The sequence below is a fragment of the Triturus cristatus genome, chromosome 9 (genome assembly GCF_964204655.1).
Source record: "Triturus cristatus chromosome 9, aTriCri1.1, whole genome shotgun sequence".
NCBI lineage: Eukaryota > Metazoa > Chordata > Amphibia > Caudata > Salamandridae > Triturus > Triturus cristatus.
The window spans coordinates 948,996,745-949,019,675 of NC_140592.1; the positions used below are offsets into that span (position 1 = coordinate 948,996,745).

General features: G+C 46.1%; 1 protein-coding gene across 5 annotated transcripts in view; it reads left to right on the top strand.

Annotated features, from left to right (window-relative positions):
• The window catches only part of FOXN3 (forkhead box N3), a 653,950-nt gene that overhangs the window by 151,680 nt on the left and 479,339 nt on the right, over positions 1–22,931 (top strand). For 2 of the 5 annotated variants that reach the window (XM_085626556.1, XM_085626564.1), the window contains exon 2: positions 12,533–12,681. The exons of 2 other annotated variants lie outside the window; for them this stretch is intronic. The gene's annotated coding sequence lies outside the window, so the exon portion shown is untranslated. Of the gene's footprint in view, positions 1–11,631; positions 12,025–12,532; positions 12,682–22,931 lie in introns of those variants that run through there. One more of the 5 variants, XM_085626558.1, reaches the window with a different exon arrangement.

Below are 22,931 nucleotides of genomic sequence, written 5' to 3' on the forward strand. Positions count from 1 at the left end.
CTACCTTACAGGACTTATATAGTTGTTAATGGTGACCTGTCTACTTACCTGAATAAACCTACTTGGATTACAACTTACCAGCGTGTCATCATTACTACACGCACAATCCTTGACTGGTGGCAGAGCCACTTAATGTTCATCTACAGTCATCATATGACTGATACAGTTGACATGTACCCAAATGTGATCTCATAATCCCAATACAATCTGAACCTCCCAAAAAACCCAAATAGGACTTCTAAGACACAGGCATCAGCACCATCGTGCCCAGATTTAACCCTGTATGCCCAGTGCAGCCTTGTGTGCTCGCGTACAGGGGTATATGACCAGCGCATCCTTCTAACCTCGGCTATATAGCCTAATATTACTGGGGCAGCCTCATGGTGCATGTATATATATGATCTTCCATCCACCATTAATAACACACCCAGCTTGTAAGGTGGGACCCCTAGATTTTAAGCAAAGGACCTGTTAGAAATGGGATTTTTGGTAGGCTGGGCGTGGGCCAAAGCCAGGCAAAACCACCTCTCTAGTCAGGATAAGGGAGTTACACTTCTAAAATAACCCCTGCTCACCCAACTTGGTAGCTTGGCACGAGCAGCCAGGCTTATCTTAGAGGCAGTGTGTAAAGCATTTGCACATAACCAACAGTAATACAGTGTACGCACTACAAAAGGACACCACACCAGTTTAGAAAATTATCCAATATTTTTATATAATTAAGACAAGACCAAAAACGATAAAAATCCACACTACTATACTTAAACGTTCACAGTTCCAAAAATACGCTGATTAAAAAGGGTTCCTTGTGGGGATAGCTCCGTCTGGGCTACCACTGCGTCGTGACAACAAAATCCAACAGTTCTGGCTGGTCGCGGGGTTGCGGGCCAGCTACGGTGTCAGGAAGACCCACAAAACAGTACCTGTTAGAAATACAGGGCGTCGAGGCCCTTGAAGTCACTCGCGTTGCGGGTCGAGCTCCTCTCTGGTGGAATCAGGAACGCTGGTGCCGGCAGGCATCGGGTGCTGCGGTGCGAGGTGCAGCGGTGCGGCTTGCGTTGCCCCAGGTCACGGCTGCAGTGCACTTTACTAGGGACTAACAAGTAAATCAAATATCCAATCATGGAAACACCAATCCATAGCACAATTTACACAGAGCACCTGCACTTTACCACTGTTCAGCTATGCGAAAAGTGCACAGGAACGTTACCCCAGCAAAAACAGAGTCAAAACCGGGAGGTCAGAAAGCAAAAAAGTCAGGGGAAACACGCCAAAAGATGCCAAGTCTAACACACGTCCCCTCCAGCTGAAAGTAGGGAGAACTACCCACACACCTGGGAGTTCTCTTCACTAAGGCGGAAGAACCTACACAGGCCATCTGCGTTGGCGTGCTCTGTGCCAGGGCAGTGTTTCACCGTAAAGTCCATTCCCTGTAGGGAGATGGACCACCTCAGCAGTTTTGGATTCTCCCCCCTCATCTGCATTAACCATCTGAGGGGCCTGTGGTCTGTCTGAACTCGGAAGTGAGTCCCAAACAGGTATGGTCTCAGCTTCTTCAGTGCCCAGACCACAGCGAAAGCCTCTCTTTCTATGGCACTCCATCTCTGCTCCCTGGGGAGTAGTCTCCTGCTAAGGAAGACTACCGGCTGGTCTAGGCCCTCTTCGTTCAGTTGTGAGAGCACCGCTCCCACTCCATGCTCTGATGCGTCGGTCTGCACGACAAATTCTGTGGAGAAGTCGGTGCCTTGAGCATGGGGGCCGTGCACATGGCGGCCTTCAGGGCATCAAATGCCGTCTGGCAGGACTCTGTCCAGATCACCTTTTTTGGCTGCTTCTTGGAAGTCAGCTCAGTTAAGGGGGCAACAATGGTGCCATATCCCTTAACAAACCTCCTGTAGTACCCGGTGAGTCCTAAGAAGGTCATCACCTCTGTCTGGGTCTTTGGGGGCTCCCAACCCATGATGGTGTCAATCTTGGGCTGCAAGGGCGCCACTCCCTACCTGGTGTCCCAAGTACACTACCGAACGCTGCCCGATCTGGCACTTACTGACCTTAATCGTGAAGCGTGTCTTCTGCAGCGCCGTCAACACTTTCCCGAGGTGCTGCAGGTGTTCGTCCCAACTGGAACTGAACACCACAATGTGTCCAGGTATGCGGCACTGAATTCCTCCAGCCCGGCCAACACCTAGTTGACCAACCTTTGAAAGGTGGCAGGGGCATTCTTCAACCCGTAGGGCATCGCACGGAACTGGTAATGTCCTTCCGGGGTTGAGAATGCGGATCTTTCCTTGGCCCCCTCGGTTACAGCAATCTGCCAGTACGCCGACATTAAATCAAAGTACTAAGGAATTTGGCAGCTCCCAACAGATCAATGAGCTCATCAGCTCGGGGGATGGGGTGTGCGTCCATCCGAATGACGGCATTGAGCCCCCGGTAGTCCGCACAGAACCTCAGTTCTGGTGTGGCACCTGGTGCTGTAGCCTTCAGGACCAAGACCACGGGCTGGCCCATGGACTGCTGGACGGCTCAACCACCCCTAACACCAACATCTTCAAGACCTCCTCTTTGATGGTGGCTTTGACCCGGTCAGCCAGTCTGTAAATCTTATGTTTCACAGGGGGGCTGTCACCGCTGTCCGCATCGTGGGTACACCAGTGAGTAACGCCTGGGGTCAAGGAGAACAGCGGGGCAAACTGCCCCAGCAACTGGCGACACTCACTCTGTTGCACAGCGGTCAGGGTCGGGGAGAGGATCACACCATCCACCGACCCATCCCCCTCCTGGGCAGACAGGAGGTCCGGAAGAGGCTCACTCTCTGCTTCCTCCCCGTCATCCGTCGTCAAGAGCATGCTCCCTTCGGACCTCTCGAAGTGGGGCTTGAGACAGTTCACGTGGAGAACCCGTAAAGGGTTCCGGGGAGCCTGTAAAATCCACCAGATAGGTGACTTCACTTTTGCGCTCCACCACCTCAAAGGGCCCAGTCCACTTGTCCTGCAAGGCACAAGGTTCCACGGGGGCCCTAACCCACACTTTTTGCCCAGGTTGAAACTCGACTAGAGTGGCATTTTGGTCATACCACTTCTTCATTTCTTCCTGGCTGGCCTCGAGGTTCACCTGAGCGAGTTTCCTGAAGCGGGCAGTTTGGTTTCGGAAGGCCAGCATGTAGCTAAACACATCCTGGGGGGTTTTCCTGGGAGCGGCTTCCCAACCTTCCTTCACCAAGCTTAGAGGTCCTCGCACGGGGTGACTGTACAGAAGCTCAAAGGGACTGAACCAGAGAGACTTCTGGGGTACCTCCCGGTACGCAAAGAGAAGGCACGGTAAGAGAACGTCCCACTTACGCCTCATGGGTTCCTTGAGACCCTAGATCATGCCCTTCAAAGTCTGGTTGAACCTTGCTACCAGACCGTTACCTTGGAGGTGTGAAGGGGTGGTGAACTTGATAGTAACACAACACTCCTTTCACAGGGCTGTCATATACTTCGAGATGAAATTGGTTCCCCTGTCAGAAACCACCTCTCTGGGGAACCCCACGCGGGACAAGATCCCCATTAACATCCGGCCCACCACTGGCACCGTCGTTGTCCTGAGAGGGATTGCCTCCGGGTACCGGGTGGCATGGTCCACCAAGACCAGGATGTACCTGTTGCCCATGGCTGTCTTGAGATCCAGTGGCCCCACAATGTCCATCCCTACCCTTTCAAAGGGTGTCCCGACAACGGGGAACAGTTGGAAAATGGAGCTTTGACCTTCCTCCCACTCTTGCCACTTGTCTGGCAAGTTTGGCAAGACCGACAATGCACATCCGACTACCTTCGCATTTGAGGCCAGAAGAAGTGGGTGACCAGCCTGTCAAAGGTCTTGTCCTGCCCCAAATGCCCTGCCAAAGGCATGTCATGAGCCAGACCCCTTAGGAAGGTCCGGAAGCGCTGGGGTACCACCAGCACATGGGCTGACCCAGGTTCCGCGACCTTAGGCTTGCTGTACAGGAAATCATTCTCCTAGTAGATCCAATGTGACCCGGACTGATCACCAGTCGCCTGGGCTGCGGCCTGCCGCCGCAGACCCTCCAGAGACGGGCACTCTTTCTGCTCCTGGCAGAACTCCTCCCTGGTGGGACCCCCTTCTTGCTGCCAATGGGTCAGCTCAGAGATGTCCCCCAGTTCGGCTACCTGTTCTCCTGAAGGCACCGGGGCGTCCCCCTCAAGGTCCACCTCCTCCCGGGCTGTGGGAACTTCGGGGGCCGGTTTCCCGCGCCCTGACTCTTTCTCTTGGTAGGGACCTGGGTCACTGTTTCAGGCTCCGGGTCCCTCTGTGATCACCCTCTCTGGCTGCCATGGACAGGGTGGATATGCATGCCCACTCTGGCAACCCAAGCATCTCCAAGTGGGACCTGAGCTCAACCTCCTTCCACAAGGACTGCTCCAGGTGGTTACCGAGCAGACAACCGACAGGCATGGAAGGGCACACAACTACCCTCAAAGGACCTGAGACCCCCCCCACTCGAAGGGAACCTGCGCCACCAGACACTTGCGCTCGGAATTGTTGACTGCAATTACTTGGTGGAATGCCCCGGGGACTACCTGCCTCTCAGAGACCAGATGACACCGAACTGAGGTCACACTGGCGCCAGTATCCCTGAGAGCCTCTACCCTTTTCCCATTGATGGTCACCCAGGTGCTGTATTTCTTTGTGTTAAGGGCCACCGGGGCTCCTGGGACCATCTCACTGTCCCCTAGTGAGACGAGGGTCATTTCTGCAGGGTCCCCACCCTTCTGCGGGTACTCCTCCTCCTCCTCAAGCGTTACACTAGCCAACACCTTGGACTGCCCACTGGTGGGTGGCTGTGCCCCCTTGGAGCACCTGAGGTTCCCCTTCATGTGCCCCACCTGGTCACATGCAAAACATTTGCGGGAGGCGGTCTCAGCAGGCTTGCCTGTCGAGACCCCTTGCTTCTTATCTCCGGGGGGGAAGGGAGCCTTTACCTTGGGTGTTATTTTGGGGCCCTTTAGAGAACTCCTGTGTTTTACCCTTGCCCCCCCACTTTTATGCTGGGGACCCTGCCCACTTTTGTCTTAGTCTCCCCCAAACGCTCTCTTGTGGACCCTGGTACTCACCCAGCGGTACGCCTCCATAGCAAGCTTCCTGGGGTCAGTTAGCTTACTATCAACTAGGTGCTGGCGCAGATCTGCAAAACATAGACTAGACAAGTGCTCCCGCGCAATCAAATTGTAGAGCCCCTGAAAATCTGTCACATTACTGCCCTTCACCCAGCCATCCAAAGACCGACAAAACCCATCCACACATTCCAGCCACGTGTTGGCATTAGGACTTCTTCCAGGACCTAAACTGATCCCTGTACTTTTTAGGAGTGAGACCATACCTAGTGAGAAGGGCTTCCTTCATATCAGCATAGGTGAGGTCAGGCCCCTTACCCAAAGCTGTCAAGGTATCCCTGGCTTCCTCTGGAAACAGAGACCACAATCCTGCTCCCCAATTCTCCTCAGGGACCCCATTCATGTGTATCGCTGCCTCGTAACCCTGAAACCACCTCTGTATGTCATCCCCCTTCTTGAACTCTCTGCCCACATTCTTAGGGATGTGTACGATGCGGTCTGTCTGTCTTGACGAGTTGCTGCCACCATCTGAGCTGGTTCTTTTCTCTTGATCCAGCTCCTTCATTCTGATTTCGTAATCTAATACCATTCTCTTCTCTTCCATGGCTAATCTAATTTTTTCTAGTTCTATGGCTACTTTCCTTGCTTCCCGTCTGTCCTCCAGCTCCTCTGGGGACAGGCCACTGCTGCCTGGCCGGGACGTTTCCCACCCTCCCAACAGCACATCCATCCTAGGACTAGGCTCCTCCGCCTCTCCACTAAAATCACCAGATTGCCCACTGGCATTTCTGGTTGCTACCCAGGCCCTCAGCACCTTTTGTAGCTCGTCCTTCTTAGTGAGGCCTCTGACTTGGACTTTTAGGTTTTTGCAAACGGATTTCAATTCTCTAACAGTGTAGAGCTCCAACCTATCCTCCTCAAAGGCAATTTCCATGGATGCAACGGATGATGCTATTGATTCCGGCATGACGAAGTAGAAAGTGCACCTGGCAAGATCACAAAAATCGGCCAAAAAGAAAACGGGCTAGTATGCGGTACGTAATGGTCTGCAATATGGTAGTAGTGCACACCAATCACTGTAAGTCACGTGCAAACGCAAGTCCTATCCTCACCGCTGACAACCAATGTTAGAAATCGGATTTTTGGTAGGCTAGGGCGTGGGCCAAAGCCAGGCAAAAACCACCACTCTAGTCAGGGTAAGGGAGTTACACTTCTAAAATAACCCCTGCTCACCCCCTTGGTAGCTTGGCACGAGTAGCCAGGCTTATCTTAGAGGCAGTTTGTAAAGCATTTGCACATAACCAACAGTAATACAGAGTACGCACTACAAAAAGACACCACACCAGTTTAGAAAATATCCAATATTTTTATATAATTAAGACAAGACCAAAAACGATAAAAACCCACACTACTATACTTAAAAGTTCACAGTTCCAAAAATACGCTGATTAAAAAGGGTTCCTTGTGGGGATAGCTCCATCCGGGCTACCACGGCGTCGTGAACAACAAAATCCAACAGTTCTGGCTGGTCGCGGGCCAGCTACGGTGTCGGGAAGACCCGCAAAACAGTACCTGTTAGAAATGCAGGGCGTCGAGGCCCTTGAAGTCACTTGTGTTTCAGGTTGAGCTCCTCTCTAGTGGAATCAGGAGCGCTGACACCGGCAGGCATCAGGCGCTGCGGTGCGAGGTGCAGCGGTGCGGCGTGTGGTGCCCCCAGGTCACGGTGCGTGCAGCGGCTAGGTGGCAGCGTCAGATGACGTCGTCGGTGAGACCAGGGTCGCGGTGCGAGATGAAGGCGGTGCTCGTCACGGTGCTAGGAGGTCACGGTGCAAGCAGCGGCATCGTCGTTGCTGTAGCGCTGTCCTCAGCTGACAAACGGGAGTCGATGGCGGCGGCGTCGGTAGGCCAAGGCTGCGGTTCGGAATGAGGGTGGTGCATCGTGTGACTCACGAGCATGGCCCTCGAACCGTGTTGCAAGCAGCGGCGTCGATTTTGTCAGGAGGAGGCAGCGCCAGGCCGGCCAGGGCATCCTCGTGAAGCAAAGCGGTGCAGAGCGCGGTGCCCACAGGTCACGGTGCGAGCAGAGGCTCGGTGGCGGCGTCAACAGGCGTCGTCTGTGAGACCAGGGTCGCGGTGCGGCGTTGCGGTGGTGCCCTCTGCGGTGCCAAAGCTTCATTGTGAAGCGAGGCGGTGCCCACAGGTCGTGGTGCAAGCAGCGGCTCGGTGGCGGTGTCAACAGGTGTCCTCAGTGAGATTAGGGTTGTGGTGCGGCACTGCGGCGGTGCCCTCTGAGGTGCCTTCAGGATACGGAGTAGGCAGCAGCTTCGCCGGCTCTTCTTCTTGTCCGTCTTCTTGATCCAGATGAGTTCTAAAGTTCAGTGGTCTGGGACCCAGTATTTATGTCCATAAATCCTTTGATCATTCAGGCAGAGGGTATCTGGGCCCGGCCAGAACCAGTTGGGCCTTCTCTGGTGTAAATTCCTGGCAGGAGGGGGAGACAGCATTTGTCAGAGGCAGACCAGGCCCTTTGAGGTGCAAGGAAATCTCCTCCCCCTTCCCCATCATAGCCCAAGTCTATTCAGCCCTTTCCTGACCTACCTAGACTATCTGGAGCCCCTCCGGCCCCCCAGCCTTCTGTCATCCAAAACCCAGACAGGCAATCACATTCCAGCAGAGGCACACAGGATGACTGAGCAAGAAAATATACACTTTCTAAAAGTGGTATCTTCAAACTATAAAAAATCACCTTCACTAAAAGATGCATCTAAAAGGCATACTAAATTGTATTTTCTTACCGAATTCCCTGGGCCAGTTATGTTTATAAGATGTTATAAACAAACCTCCCATTCTGTCCTATGGGGAACTGGTGGCCTTACAATAGTGGAAAACGAAATTGGCTGTAATTCACTATTAGGACATGCCACACACACCAGGGCATGTCCTGCCTTTCACATACACAGCACCCTGAACACAGGGGTACCTTGGGCCTACCTTAGGGGTGCCTGACATGTAAGAAAAGGGAAGGTTGGGGACTGACAAGTGTATGCACTTGCCAAGTCGACATGTGCGCAGACTCTGCAATGGCAGATCTGAGTTACCTTTTAATGGTTACTCACGTGGGTGGCATAATCAGTGCTGCAGGCCCACGAGTAGCATTTGATTCACAAGCCCTGGCACAATCAGTGCACTTTACTAGGGACTAACAAGTAAATCAAATATCCAATCATGGAAACACCAATTCGTAGCACAATTTACACAGAACATCTGCACTTTACCACTGATCAGCAGTGCGAAAAGTGTGCAGGAACGTTACACCAGCAAAAACAGAGTGAAAACCGGGAGGTCAGAAAGCAAAAAAGTCAGGGGAAACATGCCAAAAGATGCCAAGTCTAACAGGACCCCATTCAGATCTGGCAGTGCATTATATTCAGCATACCAATGACATTCCTGTACTTGCATCCACGTTCTAACAATGTATCTCATTTCTGAGATTCAACAGCCTCACACTCTAGCAACAACTCTACATTCTGATATTTTACATCCTACAGCTCATCCTTTTTTTCAACTGCTCAAGTTCCCTATAGCAGTCCAGTGAACTTCCTTCTCGGGTGGCAGTGTTATCTGCTGTATGTTGTCCCTGTACAGGGACTCATGCGATACCCTATAAATTCCCATCATTCCTGACCAACAAAGCACTCCTTATATTTCAGTACTTGGTCCTTTATGGAGATTCTCCAAATCAATTCAGTGCAATCTCCAGCATTTTCTCTCATTACGTTGCTTTCGCTCACAGATATCTCTGCCAGATGTCTGCCTTAGTTATGACCAGCACTTCCAATACACCAGCAAACCGCTCTGGCAACACCTCTTCCAGGGTTGCCACATTAACCACATATTCCAAGCACCATGTTTACATTCATAGGTTCCTGTTCACAAATGGCACCTTGTAGTATGTTTAGTAGTACTACTGATAGACTGTAAAACGCTACGATTGGATGTACCTACCTCCAACTCACCCAGCCTCAGTTATGGAGATCTCTGCACCGCTACACATACGTTTGTGTAGTAAAGGTGGGAGCAAAGGTGAGTGGCTGGAAAATGGGGAATATTTACTAGTAAATGAGATGTGATTAGGAGGAATTAGGAGGGGTTAAGGATGAGGTAGGGAGGCTAACACCCACTCACAAAAGAGTAACTCCATTGCAATTCATAATCTTTACTTCTAATGGTTACTACAGCCAAAAAAGTACCTAAAAATGCAGTAAATGCACTCCATCTTAGATTGGAGTGAGTCCAGCATTGGACATGGCCAACCACTGGTACTGCAACACTCTCCCATAGAAAATAATGGAACTACCAAAAAACTATGGAGATATATTTGAAAATAAAGGACCACTGTTTTATTTTGTAAGATCCGATATTTTTGTTTCTTTAAATCTAAACCTGTTGAATTTTATAACAAAGCTTATTTTTTACCTAAAAATCATTTGTTTAGAGCACATCCTCTTGAAATTTATAAGAAGACTTACAACAATTGCTGCACACATAATAATGCAAAGAGTGATTGAGCTCCTCCACACTGGTACAGGCGAAACATATTTCAGCATCAGCCAATCCCTCCCAGATTGACCCTTTAAGAAATAACATCAAACACCTTTGTCTGCCATTACCATGTCGGTGAATGTGTTTCTTGATTTTCCCTTCATTGTAAGGAATAATTCATTGAAGAAGAGAGAGGGTTTACAACAAAGGACCCGCATCTTTGGGAGGATGTTGAGGGAAGCAGTCATTGCCAGATATCAATTCTCACACAAAGTGATCCTTGACCTGGTTGCAGACTGGGAGCAGGAGCTTGATTTACCTACAGCCCACTTCAAGTCTATCTCTGCCAATGCCAAAGTACTGGCTGTGCTCCATTTCATGGCCTCTGGATCTTTCCAGAGGGCAGGTCTGAAAACAATGGCATCTCGGAGTCAAGGCAGTCTCGATACTTGCATCAGGTACCGAGATGCATCTACAGAGGAGTGCACCAGTTTATCGCCTTGCCACAATCACTGTCGGAAAAGCAAAGGGTGGCAAGGGAATTCTATTTCTTTGCCCACTTCCCTCATGTGGTAGGTGCTATTGACTGCACCCATATGGAACTTCAGCCACCGTCTCAAACATTGCGCCTTGTTCCGCAACAGACACCTCTGGCACTCCATCAACGTCCACACTGTCTGCGATGCCAGGGGCTGCTTCACTGATGTGTATTCTGCCTTTCCTGAAAGCACACACAGCAGCTATATCTTCTGTCAGTCACCTCTTGAGCGTCACTTGGTTTCTGGGAATTTTGGTGACATGTGCCTCATTGTTAAGTAACATCTCACACTGGTACTACATGCTCATTTGGAGGCGTGGCATCTCAAGCATACTTGAAAGTCACTTGATACTCACTACAACGCAATACACACACATTACCTTGACACTCACACTCACTGCATGTATGTAGTCATATATTACATTTAGAATAGAGCCCCCCTTTAAGAAATGTCACATCTATGCTGCAGTTGTTGCCAAGTATACTCTCTCCTCATCTCCTCAGAACCTACAGTTGCCCAACCACACTACCTCAGAACCTACAGTTGTCCAACTACACTACCTCAATAGAGGTACAATATGACACACACATGTACATAAGCCAATATTAAACATAAGCTACAGATACTTAAGTTGTAATTCAGATGTCTTTACTGTTCGGGGGTTGCTGGTGTACATAGGAAGTTGTGTGCAAGATTGTAGTATAGTATATTGCACAAATTCGCCATGCAAGAGGTCTTACTTATAGACCTTAACCCTAATCCACGCCCACACCGAAGTACCTGGAATAGGGCACAGAATAGACGTTAGGTTATGCCAGTGTCAGGCCAAATAGTTAACTCATGTTTTTTCTTGAGCTGCAAGTGTGGTTGCTGGTTTTATTTTGTTAGGCTTTCTCTTGTAAATTATGAAAGGTGGATTACCACACTGTCTATATATACAAAATCCTAAAACAACTCTAATTTAAATAATGTAATTAACAGACATGTTATTGTCTAGTTTAAAATAACTTGTCACTTAATTTTCTATAACGTTCACTTTTCATTAAAAACACTTAAGTGCACGCTCTCATATAGTACACATGCTTTAGAACACACATACTCAAAAACTTACTCTTGACACATCAATTACATACTCAAACAATCGCTGTTCCATTTTTGAGAACCTCTACATCTTGTTGGGTTTCTCAACATGCAGGAGTCTCCCTCTTTCATGTGGAAGTTTCCCCTCAGCTTCCATAGGATTCCTTCCTGCCTGTGGAGTCTCTGCCTTGCATGCAGAGATCTCCGCCCTCACACGGTAGAAAGCTTGTAAGTCAGGGTAGAGATCTCCGCCTACCACAACAAACAGTAAATTACATAGAGAAAGTCAGCTATTTTGTGGTTATCCTGAGCTTACCACCGCAGTATCATCTTCCATCTTCTTGCACCTTTAGAAATCCAACCACTCAACATGGCTGAGGGACAAGACGAAAGGGACCCTATTCTCTGAGGAAGAATCAGAGATCATTTGTGAGGAGGTCCTCCAAAGTTATCCTCGGATTTTATGAGGATCCAAAGACGTAACTGAGCAATGCAGAGTGGGCATGCATTTCGAACAACATTGGCACTCACTGCTTTCAGTATACTCCTGGCGGGGGATGGAATGCTGGAAGCATTGGAATTATCTTTGATGCTGAATCCATTTTAAGAACCAGGACCTTCCGGGTGTTTCCTCCCAAGCCACAATCTCAGCACACCCTGCATGACACCACTGTCCATGGGGGTCCTAAGAGAGGCCTGACTGGCCCTCCATGCCTAGTTGGAAGAGTTTGAGCAATAGACAGGAGGTAAGTGCATTATTTGTATAATTACTTAAGAGCACATGAATTTTGATAGTGGCATCCAGTCTTGTGTGTAATATGAGCTTTGTTTTAACATTCCATGTTGTATTTAACTTGTGTGCTATGAAAGAAGTGAACATTGACAAATACTATTGTTCTTATGGTTGGATTTGCTAATCTTATCATGACATAATGGAAATGCTTTCCAGATTTTATGGTTTGTGAAAACATATTTTACAAAATATTTACACCAAAATCGAAAATAATACATAATCCTTTAGAGATATTTGTTTTGCTTGTAAAAATACATTCAAATCTAAGCTAGGCAATGTGTTGAAGATGTTGCAAAGCATCATTAAAGTATTTAATGACAAGAATATTCAACATAGAACCCTCTTTGAATACTTCATTCATAAGAATGGTTTGATATTAACTTAACACTCATTACACTTTAAAAGTTTGAATAATTTAGTTAGTAAATATTGAATTACATTTTTTACGCCTTCCCATTCAGTGACTTGGGCTCGCCAACCATCATCAGAACAGGATCCAGGGCACAGAAGAAGATTGTTGACTGCAAGGCGAGCATGACAGCTATCCAACACCAGCAAGAAGAGAAAGCACACACAGTCAGGGAGTGTGAGCCTTCCATATACAAACAAGGTCAGTCTCCAAAAGACTCCGGCCGGCAGCTGTAGAGCTACAAGTAGAGGTGGAAGATGTAGACACTGCCTGCCAAAAGGAGGCAGATATTGAGGTTCTGCTTCTCTTAGAGGAACTGCAGCCTCTGTTGTCTGAAGCGCAGGCCCTGTTGTTGTCTGGGCCTGCACCCATAGACACTGGAAGTAGGGGTTCAGGGGTTCTGCCACACCCCAAAATAACAAATGCTGGAGTGTCCAAGGTGAGCGTTAAAGATGATTTTAAATTGTGCTAATATCTTGTAACATTTGCTGTGGTTTAAAGTCAGAAGCCAAATGTCAGGCATATCTTCTGACAAATTGTTGCTTATTTTTTAAACATGGAGATTGGTGTTTACTTTTCTTTGACTGCAAAGTGATAGGATTTTGTAAAGTGAACTGTGTGACAGGCGTGCTGGTGTTAATGGAAAGGCTGTTTTCTAACACATAACAAAATGTAAATACCTGTAGATTAACTGTGTTTCAAAATAATTATACAGATATGAAAGCACAAATGGGGGTCTTTTTTGTAATTCTGAACTGTGATGAAATAATGATTTTGATAGGATCAAAACAAATCAAGACACTCTACTTGGTGATGCACAAATGATAAATATTCACTGACATGCGATTTCTACACATTAACGTTTGCACTGTATATAGTTTATTAATTAAACTGTATGTCTGTGCAATTGTAGTGGTCATTTCAATGACAAATGTGTTGTCTGTAAATGGCAGTATGCTGCCACACCATGCTTTAGTAATATATTTGTTATAGTGAGCTCCTAAATGCAACGCCAGCTGCATATTACACCCTTGTTTCTCTTTTTCTAAATAGGCGTAGCTCATTTGCGACACTTGTTCTTAGTGTGATTCTTGGATTTTCAAAATATCTATGAGTACAGTCGTGTAACGTTTATGGCAGCACCACTGTCTGCACCCACCTCGCCTCAACTGCCCCCAAGCACCGGGACCTCAAGTTGTACTTCATACATAGCCTTCATCTCCTCCTCAAAGTGCCCGCCCAGAACAAATTAGCCGTCAAGGAACGTTTTAGCCCAAGGACGTAAAGAAAGCTCCTGCAGTGCAGCAGGACTCCATAACCTCAGGGGGCCCTATTCAACCTAAGGCCAATAAATCTCTGTGAAATAAAAGCGACTCAGAGGCCACTTATTACATTGATTTGATTTAAATTTTGTAATGTATGACGTATGCCCATTGGGCGTCTTGGCGCTGTGCATCTGCCTAAAAGCTGAGATGACCCATGACTAAAATCTAGAGAGAAAGACTGAATAACCAAGCTGGCCCTGAGGTTCAGGGGTGGCCTCTACCACTTGCAAGTAATGGGAGAGGGACTGTGCAGTAGTAGATATCTAAAAAGTTATGCTGTATGGAATTCTAATTCCTGCTGCAAACCTTAGAAGGACCACACCATGATTCATGTGAGAAATACGTACTATTCCACCCAGAAAGGTCTTTGAAGATAGCATCCTGCGGGAGGTGCATACCATATCACAATAGCATTTAGTGAGTCCGCTGAGAACTCCTTAGTATCTCACATTGATCGTCCTGTTAAGCTTGTTGAAAGAGCCATGTTTTTAGTTTTTTCTTAAAAGTGGACAGTTCCATGGTGGTCCGTAGCTAAGAAAAGGACCTGTGGTCAATTCTGGCCTGATGAATTTAAGGAACTCTATGCTGTTGCTCAGAGGAGGAACGTACGTTTCTGGAAGGGACATAGTCATGAATCCTCTCTCTCAGATAACCGGCTCCAGAAGCGTGCAGAGCTTTGTGAACTAGGACTAAGCATTTAAAGAGAATTCTTTTTTGATAGGAAGCCAATGAAGAGCTTTCAGATGTGAGGACATGTGTGGACATGTATGTTCTCGGGGGAAGATTAAGTGGAATACGGGCAGCGGAATTCAGCACCACCTGAAGTTTACCAAGAAGGTACTCTGGGAAACCCAAGTATAATGCGTTCCCGTAGTCCAATCTGGAAGTTATAAGTGTTTGAATTACCGTTCTCTTAGTATTGTCCAACAGTAAGGGAAGGAATTTTTGGGGGTAACAGCTCAAAGCAGGAACCAACAAGTACCTGGATTTCTGGTTCAAAGGAAAGGGCACTATCAACTTTTCTTCCAAAGTTCTTTACAGTACCTTGTTGAGGGCCAGAGAGGTGGGCATCCTTTGGCCAGAAGATCCTCTATAAATCTGGTGATGTTGGACCAAAAAACACGATCTCTGTTTTATGCGGATTGCATTTTTATTGGTGTATAGACAACCAGTGAAACACCTTACAGAAGTAATTGTTGATGACTTCCCCAGTGAGCTCTTCTCCCTTACGACAGAAGAAGAGAAGCTGGGTATCATCAGCATAAGAGATTACCTTAGCCCCTAAAGCCTCAGCTAACACAGCTAAGGGTGTGAGATATATATTGAACAAAGTGAATGCCGAGCCCTGAAGCGCTCCAACCGTTAACTCACGAGTGTTGGAAGAAAATGGGGGCATCCAGACCTCTTGGCTGCTTTTATCTAAAAAGAAAGGGAGCCACTTTAGCGCTAGGCCATTGATCCCAATAGCTTGGAGGCAATGAAGGAGTCTCTGATGGGGGACAGTATTGAAGGCCACCGATAATTTCTGCATGATCAGGACGACCTTCCCCCCTTGTCTTGAAAGCCCTTTATATGCTCAGTGACCTCTCACAGGACCTTCTCAGTGCTAAAATGTAGTCTGAAACTAGACTGACTTGGGTGCAAAAGATTATTCACATCCAGAATTTGTGAAAGTTATGAATTTACACGTTTCCAACCCTTTTGAAAAAGCAAGGAGAAGGGAAATGGGCCTGTACTTTGCTGAAACCGTGAGATCCGCCATAGGTTTTTTAAGCAGAAACAACATTTTAGCACTATTCCATTGCACTGGGACCGTGCCAGATGACAATGAAGTATTCAGAACTCTATTTGCAATAGGGTTAATAACTTGACCTGCTTTGGCAAGAATGAAGGGAGGGCATGGGTCAAATGGAGACCCTGATTTACGGCTCTTGATGGCCACCAATGAATCCTCTAGGAAAATAGGTGGGAAGTTACGAAGGGTGGTATCCCAGGAATAGTCTTAGTTACCCCTACTGTCTCAGGAGACTTACGCTTACTGTCTCAGGAGACTTAGGCTTACTGTCTCAGGAGATTTCCATCCCATAGAAAACAGCTAAGCACAGTGAGAATCTTAGCAATAAATAATGCAAGGTTTATGATGGAGTTATATTTGTAGAGCATTAAGCATTTTTGGGAGTGAAACTAATTTATCATCGCTGTGCTTCTCCTATGGAAAGAGGGAGGTGGGCCTAGAGAGGAAGGTCTGGCCTGAGGGAGCCTAAGATAGGATTATATTTCCAGTCCAGCAGTCTAAGACCTTCAGCTATACAAATACGCATAGTCATCGACCCACCTGCAAACTCGTGAACCCAGGTTTCATCGAACACCAGACCCCATTCCAGAAGACAGCTGACTTGGACAATTGACTCGGAACACGGAGTACGACCACATTGATCTATTTGTTAACATTTCCAATATGAGTATGCTATTTAATGTCGTCAGTTTCAAAATTACTGCTTAAAGAAGAACATTTTACCTTTATTTTAGATATTATAGAGAAACAATTCAAGCATATAATTGTAGAGCAGGCACCAAGAGAAGGAAACTCTTATTCGTGGGATATACATTGAACAAGTACAACCATAATGTTGCAAAGAAGCTTCATTTTTTAACTCTGCCCAAAACATGTAAAACATTTAACTAACAACTGCGTCCTTTACATCCAATGGCTTTTGCTCCCAAAACAGATTCCGTTTAAATTCACTATTAATGAACATGGAAATGGGCTATTATTGATTGTTTATGAAGGGAATGCAGATTCAATGTTATAATTCTTGTACTGCATCTTATATTGAAATATGTTTTAGATAGAGAGAGAATAAATATATATATATCTTAGGGGCACATGCATCAAGGTATGCTTTTGCGAGTCCTTAATTGTGATTATTAAGGAATCGCGATTAAGGACTCGCAAAAGCCTCTGCATGTAGGAATCGCTATAAAAATAGCGATTCCTAAACATTCCTCAATTGCGAGTCGCAGATTGCGAGTCGCAATTAAGGAATGGCTTCCCATTCATTCCTATGGGCCTACAGGCCCATAGGAATGAATGAGAAATTGCATGCGCAATTTGCGAGTACCAATAGGTACTCGCAAATTGCGCATGCAACTTCAAGGGTGCAAGGGTGTCAAAAGGACACACTGTTGCACCCCTAAAATTGTACTGTGTAACCATGTTGCGCACATGTTGTGTGTAACATGAAACTTTGAAAAATGCACTTTAGTGCATTTTTCAAAGTTTTTGCAAATTACCGACCAGTTTAATTTCCGGTAATTTGCGACCCCAAAGAGCAAAATCACAATTTCAAAGTGCTTCTTGCATTGCATTTAAGGAATCGCAAATTGCGATTCCTTAAATGCAATCGCAATTTGGGAAATCGCAAAAAATTGTGATTACCGAAATTGCACATCCCAGAGACTTTCATGCATCGCAAAAGGCCATTTTGCGATCGCAATCGCCCGGTTTTTGCGAATCGCACTGTTTGCAATTGCAAAATCCCTTGATGCATGTGCCCCTTAGTATCATGTGAAATGATTATCCTTAAAACACAGATCTTTTCTTTTGATAAATAATTGCACATGGTTGAGTATTCTCACTACACAAAGTGCAATAATTGGGACCAGTCGTCAAAAATAAGTTCCAGTGATTCTCCCTAAGAGCAAATCACTGGGGCTTCTTTGATTGATATTGACTGGTTTTTACTAAGCGTTGTTCAGTTCCAGGTTTCTCCTAATTTCCTTTCCAAGTAAAAAGTGTCGGTGATATACACAAGACTGCCACCTCTAACACTTGATGGAGGTCGAATTAAGGCTTCAATTAGTAACTACAGTGGTGTATTTATTCATTTTACTTTTCCCTCTTTTACAATCCCCCCGCAAGGCAAGAATAATGTTCTTCAGTGTTGTCAAGCTTCCCCACCCCAAAATTTCCTTTTTCTTCCATTGCTTTTACTTGTGCTGAAATGTTCTTATGGCCGCTTCTTTGTATAGGCCACAGATGGCCACCATGGTGCCACAGCAGAATGGGGAAGCAGGATTTTAGCTACCTGCATGTGGAAAGAAAGTAGGGGGAAGTGGAAGAAATATACTGTAGATGTAGTGCCAAAATACTTTGAGAAAAACTGCACTTTGGTAAGCTTCTCTTTGCATGAGAGGTTTGTGAACCTGTAAGATAACATGGCGCTAATATTGAGCACGTAAACATCTGCCCATATGCTCATGTGGGATTTTAGTGAAGGACAGATGGCGGCATTTTCTGCCACAAGTTGTATTTGAATGTGAGGTGGTACAATGTCAAGAATGAATCAGTCATCTTTTGAGTAATCTACCTATGAGCAAGCGTTCATTAAAATGATTATGCAAAGTTCCCATTGAGTAAAGTAATTTGATTGCTCCATTGCTTCCCCCTAAATGGTAGAAGTGCTAATTTTGTCCCTAAAATATTGACATAAAAAATCTAATACTATTAGCAAACATAGGGAGTTTGTGCAATATCCCCTGATAAGAGTAGATGTGCAGGGTGCTTTAAAATGTTTCAAAATAAATACGTGGCATTTCATTTATTGGGCACAATTCACAGTCATTTGCACAGGGTCTTCACAAAAGGTGTCTTTGCACTCACAATTCTATGTTTTCCTGAAACGTATATACAAGACATCTATTTCCTTGACAGCCTCTCCTATACAAGGGTATGTGTAGTAAAATATGTTGTCCTTTCAGAATGGAATATCCCTGCAAAAACGTTTCCAATAACCAGGAAGTTCCGATGTGCTTGGGCACCTTTTTTTCCGTAAGGCCATTCCCCTGTCACACTCCCTTTACAGGACTGAATCCTAAATTTCAGGCGGCAAAAAAACGGTCATATTACCAGATTTAGCCTATTTGGAAATTGTTTCTGCTGGCATATATTTCTTCCTATTGTATTTCTATGAATTATACCCTTTGTTAGTAGAGATACTTAGTTGGTCAACATGTATACTTAGTAACGTTAAATAACATGTTTACGTATTGTGGTTTAAAGTACATACAATGTTCATCAAGTGCAACACTGATCTATACTGTTCCAAACAATTTTCAGATCAAATCCAAGCAGAGAACATCACAAAAACTCTGCTGCCATTTATTTGCTATGGCTGGCAATTTTTTTTTCAAGAAAGGATGTCCAAATTATGATCTTTAGCGTGCTCTTAATAGCCATTCCGAACTTAATAGCAAAAACCCAGTACCTGGCATCTTTCTTTGACTTATCTAACAGGCCATAAAAACACGGAGGGAGCCTTCAAGTGCCACAACCATCGAGACCCTATTCTGTGGAGGACTCTTCAAACTGTAAAAAACAATCCTTCTAGTCTTAGTGGATAGCCACATATGTTCTCTATTCTTCTGTGGTTGGACAGACTCCCTGCCGAACGGGCATGGTCCATTTATATACTTACACAATGTTAGCAAATCCCCGCTTGTCCTCTTTTTTCAAAAGAAAGTAACTCCAGGAGGTTGATACAAAGCAGATGTAGTCTGGCAATTACGATTGTTCATGATAACTTATTTAATAAAATCAGCGTTTGCGTTTTTATGCAACAACCTTGCATGTTTTTTTTTCAGGCGACTGAATGTCTGAAAAGGGGGTTTTCCATAGAGCTGCAAGACAGTCTGGGCCATCTTGGGTCACTTTCCTGGAGTGAGCCCAAACCCACAAATTCACTTTCCATACAGATGCGAATCCTTCCAGTGGGGTCTTTGATGTAATGGGGTAGTGGTGAAAAATGAAGCTTCCCTATGTACAAATGATGCAACTGGCACGCAGTGTTTTCATCCAGATGTTGGATGGTGCTGAGTTGATGTAGCTGTTTTAAAAATGACACGGTTCTGAGGTTTTGATAATTGCTTAGATGTTGGAAAATAGATTGCCTCGTGCACATGAGAGCTTAGTCAGCATATCTCATAGAATTCACCAACAAATACCGTATTTTAAGGTAGGGCTAGTATATGCCCATGGTGGCGGAAGCCATGCCGTATTTTCATGAGAACCACCAACATTTTAAATACGTTTAGTATAGATTCATTGTTTCTAATTTAACTTCTGAGAGCATCCTGAATATTTGACATTGTCTTGAACCTACAGTAGCCACGTATTTTCTCTATATAATAATTTCATTTTAAAATGAGATATAGTGGATCTATTTTTGAACAGGTTTTCCTTGACCACACTCAGAAAGGTTCATACCGAGTTTACCATTTCCCTCATACATCCAAGAGCCACTTCATCTAATAGAACCATGTACGAATAAAGACTGCAAGAAAATCAAATAATGATCCTCTCTTTTCTGTAATGTCAGGAACATAGCCAGTTACAATTACATTAGGAAACTTATGTATCCTCCAGTCCCTGTTGGGAGAACGACCTCCATGCAAACCTGCCACCTGAGTAGTCTGCTGGCAACAGTGTAGCTATGCTTTCTTCAGAGGAGTGAACTGCCAGTGAGTGGTTCAGCTGCCACCTGTTGATTGGTTGTCAACCAATTTCCAATCCAGCTGGCTCCTCCCTCTACAATTCTCCCACCTTCATTGTGTGTTTACTTAAGAGTTAAGCATTATACCCGCCCAGCAACTTCATCACTATAGAGGCTTTCATGTATTAGTATACCACAGTTGGAAACTATGGGGCATATTTACAAGGAGTTAACGCCACCAGAACTTCACTTTTTGTATGATGTTCTGGTGAAGTTAACTCCTTCGCCTTATTTACAAGGTGACATTATCAATCAATCAATCAATCAATCAAGCATTTGTATAGCGCGCTACTCACCCGGAGGGTCTCAAGGCGCTTGGGGGAGGGGGGTCCGCTACTGCTCGAACAGCCAGGCCTTGAGTTGCTTCCTGAAGGAGAGGTGGTCTTGGGTCAGGCAGAGGTGGATGGGGAGGGAGTTCCACGTCTTGGCAGCCAGGTAGGAGAAGGATCTTCCTCCTGTTGTGGCTCTTCGGATGCGGGGGACGGCGGCGAGGGCGTGGCTGGTTGATCGAAGCTGGCGGGTGGGAGTGTAGAAGGTCACGCGGTCGTTGAGGTATCTTGGGCCTTGGTTGTGGAGAGCTTTGTGTGCGTGGGTGAGGAGTCGGAACGTGATTCTCTTGCTGACGGGGAGCCAGTGCAGGTTTCTCAGGTGTACGGAGATGTGGCTGTGTCGGGGAATGTCCAGGATGAGGCGTGCTGAGGCGTTCTGGATGCGCTGGAGTCGTTTCTGGAGTTTGGCTGTGGTTCCGGCGTAGAGGGAGTTGCTGTAGTCCAGTCGGCTGGTGACGAGGGCCTGGGTGACCGTCTTCCTGGTTTCGGTGGGGATCCACCGGAAGATCTTACGTAGCATGCGTAGGATGTTGAAGCATGATGCGGAGACGGCGTTGACTTGTCTGGTCATGGAGAGGGAGGAGTCCAGGACGAAGCCCAGGTTGCGTGCGTGGTCTGTTGGTTTAGGTGCACTGCCAAGGGCAGGGGGCCACCAGGAGTCGTCCCAGGCGGAGGGTGATGATCCCAGGATGAGGACTTCCGTCTTATCTGAGTTCAGTTTCAGGCGGCTGAAGCCACTTAACTTGGCTTAACACCGCCTTGTAAATAATGCCCCTATTCATGCAGCACTTAGCGTGAAAGGGGCGTGCAATGAGTGTTGCAGTGGGAGTTTCACCCAATTGCTTTCTGACGCTGTCCCATATTTACAAGGTATGGGGCAGCGCCAAAAATGCCACCAGGGAATTCCTAGTCTTAAGCAGGCAATACAAGGAGAAATGTTTTATTTCTCCTGGTATTTTGCTCTTTCAATGTGTGCTGCATTCTGCTGCACACATAGATAGACCATATCGCCTATAAAGATTGGTTATGTGCAACATAAACAATTGCCCCTGTTGTGCAGACACCCTAGCACCATAGCAAAATAGCGCTAGGGTGCCTGCGCTGACGCTAGGCAGCTTTTTTAGCGCCACGCTAGGGGTAATGCAGGGGTGTACCGCATTCTTGTGAATACGGCGCATCCCTGCGTTATGAAACTGTTGAAGCGAGGCGTTATCAATTTTGGCGTAACACCACGCTCCGCCAGTTTCTAGTAAATACGCCCCAATGAGTATTCATAAAGCAGTTCTTAGTCTACAAATGAATTTAAGAAGTTTCATTGTCAGTAGGCTATAATGATAGATTTGTGTCCATCCATTGAATTTAAATACTGCAGTAAAGAAGAGTTTGGCGTGAAAATGTATAATTAGAAGGTTGATGATGTATCCACAATGTCTCACATCTATTCCACATCTCTTAGTTCATAACTTGCAATTCAGAGCTTAGAAAGAGCATTAGATATATTCATTTATCACAGGATTTCTGTAGAGCTGCCCCCACCTAGAGACCATGTATCAGAGTACTTTAGGAGTTTAATAAAACGCTTAAAATGCGCAAGCAGATATTTTGGTAGCAGTGGTGGTGGTACATATCTGAGTCTAAGTAGTATGCAGGCGCCTCCAAGTTTGCTGTTCGTGGTGTTATGGCTAGCATCAGTTTGTCAGACATGCGGTGGGTTTGCTTTTATTGTGGGGCCTTTTTAGTTGGCTCTGTTCTGGGGATGATTTTACGCCTGTAATATTGTGAACAGCTATGTTTTGATCCGACTATTTACTGATTTTTATACAAAGGGATGTGGGGGCTTTGTGCCTTCCAAGGGCTATTTGATTGAGAATATGTGCCACTTTATCTTTACATTTTGCAAATGGGAACTTGTAGTGCCATGGAGGTTGGCTGTCCGTTACATACAATGACCCTGATCGCTTTCATGTGCCGGCTCATTGGGCTTTTCTACTTAGTGACTGGTGGGTAAGGTCTTGAAGGAAATCATTTGATCTACAAGGAGCTGATGGAGTTCTAAGATAATTAGTTTGCTGGTGAATTAGTATAATCTGGGGAGCGTCAGCTTTGTGGGAGGACATTTTTCAAGGAGGATGCAGGTTACCTGATTTATAGGTCACAGGCAAGAGACGTTACACTCTGGATGTGAGCTTTGACCTTTGCTACGCACATCAGTGTTTTTGTATACCCTAGTTATATGCTCATTAAAA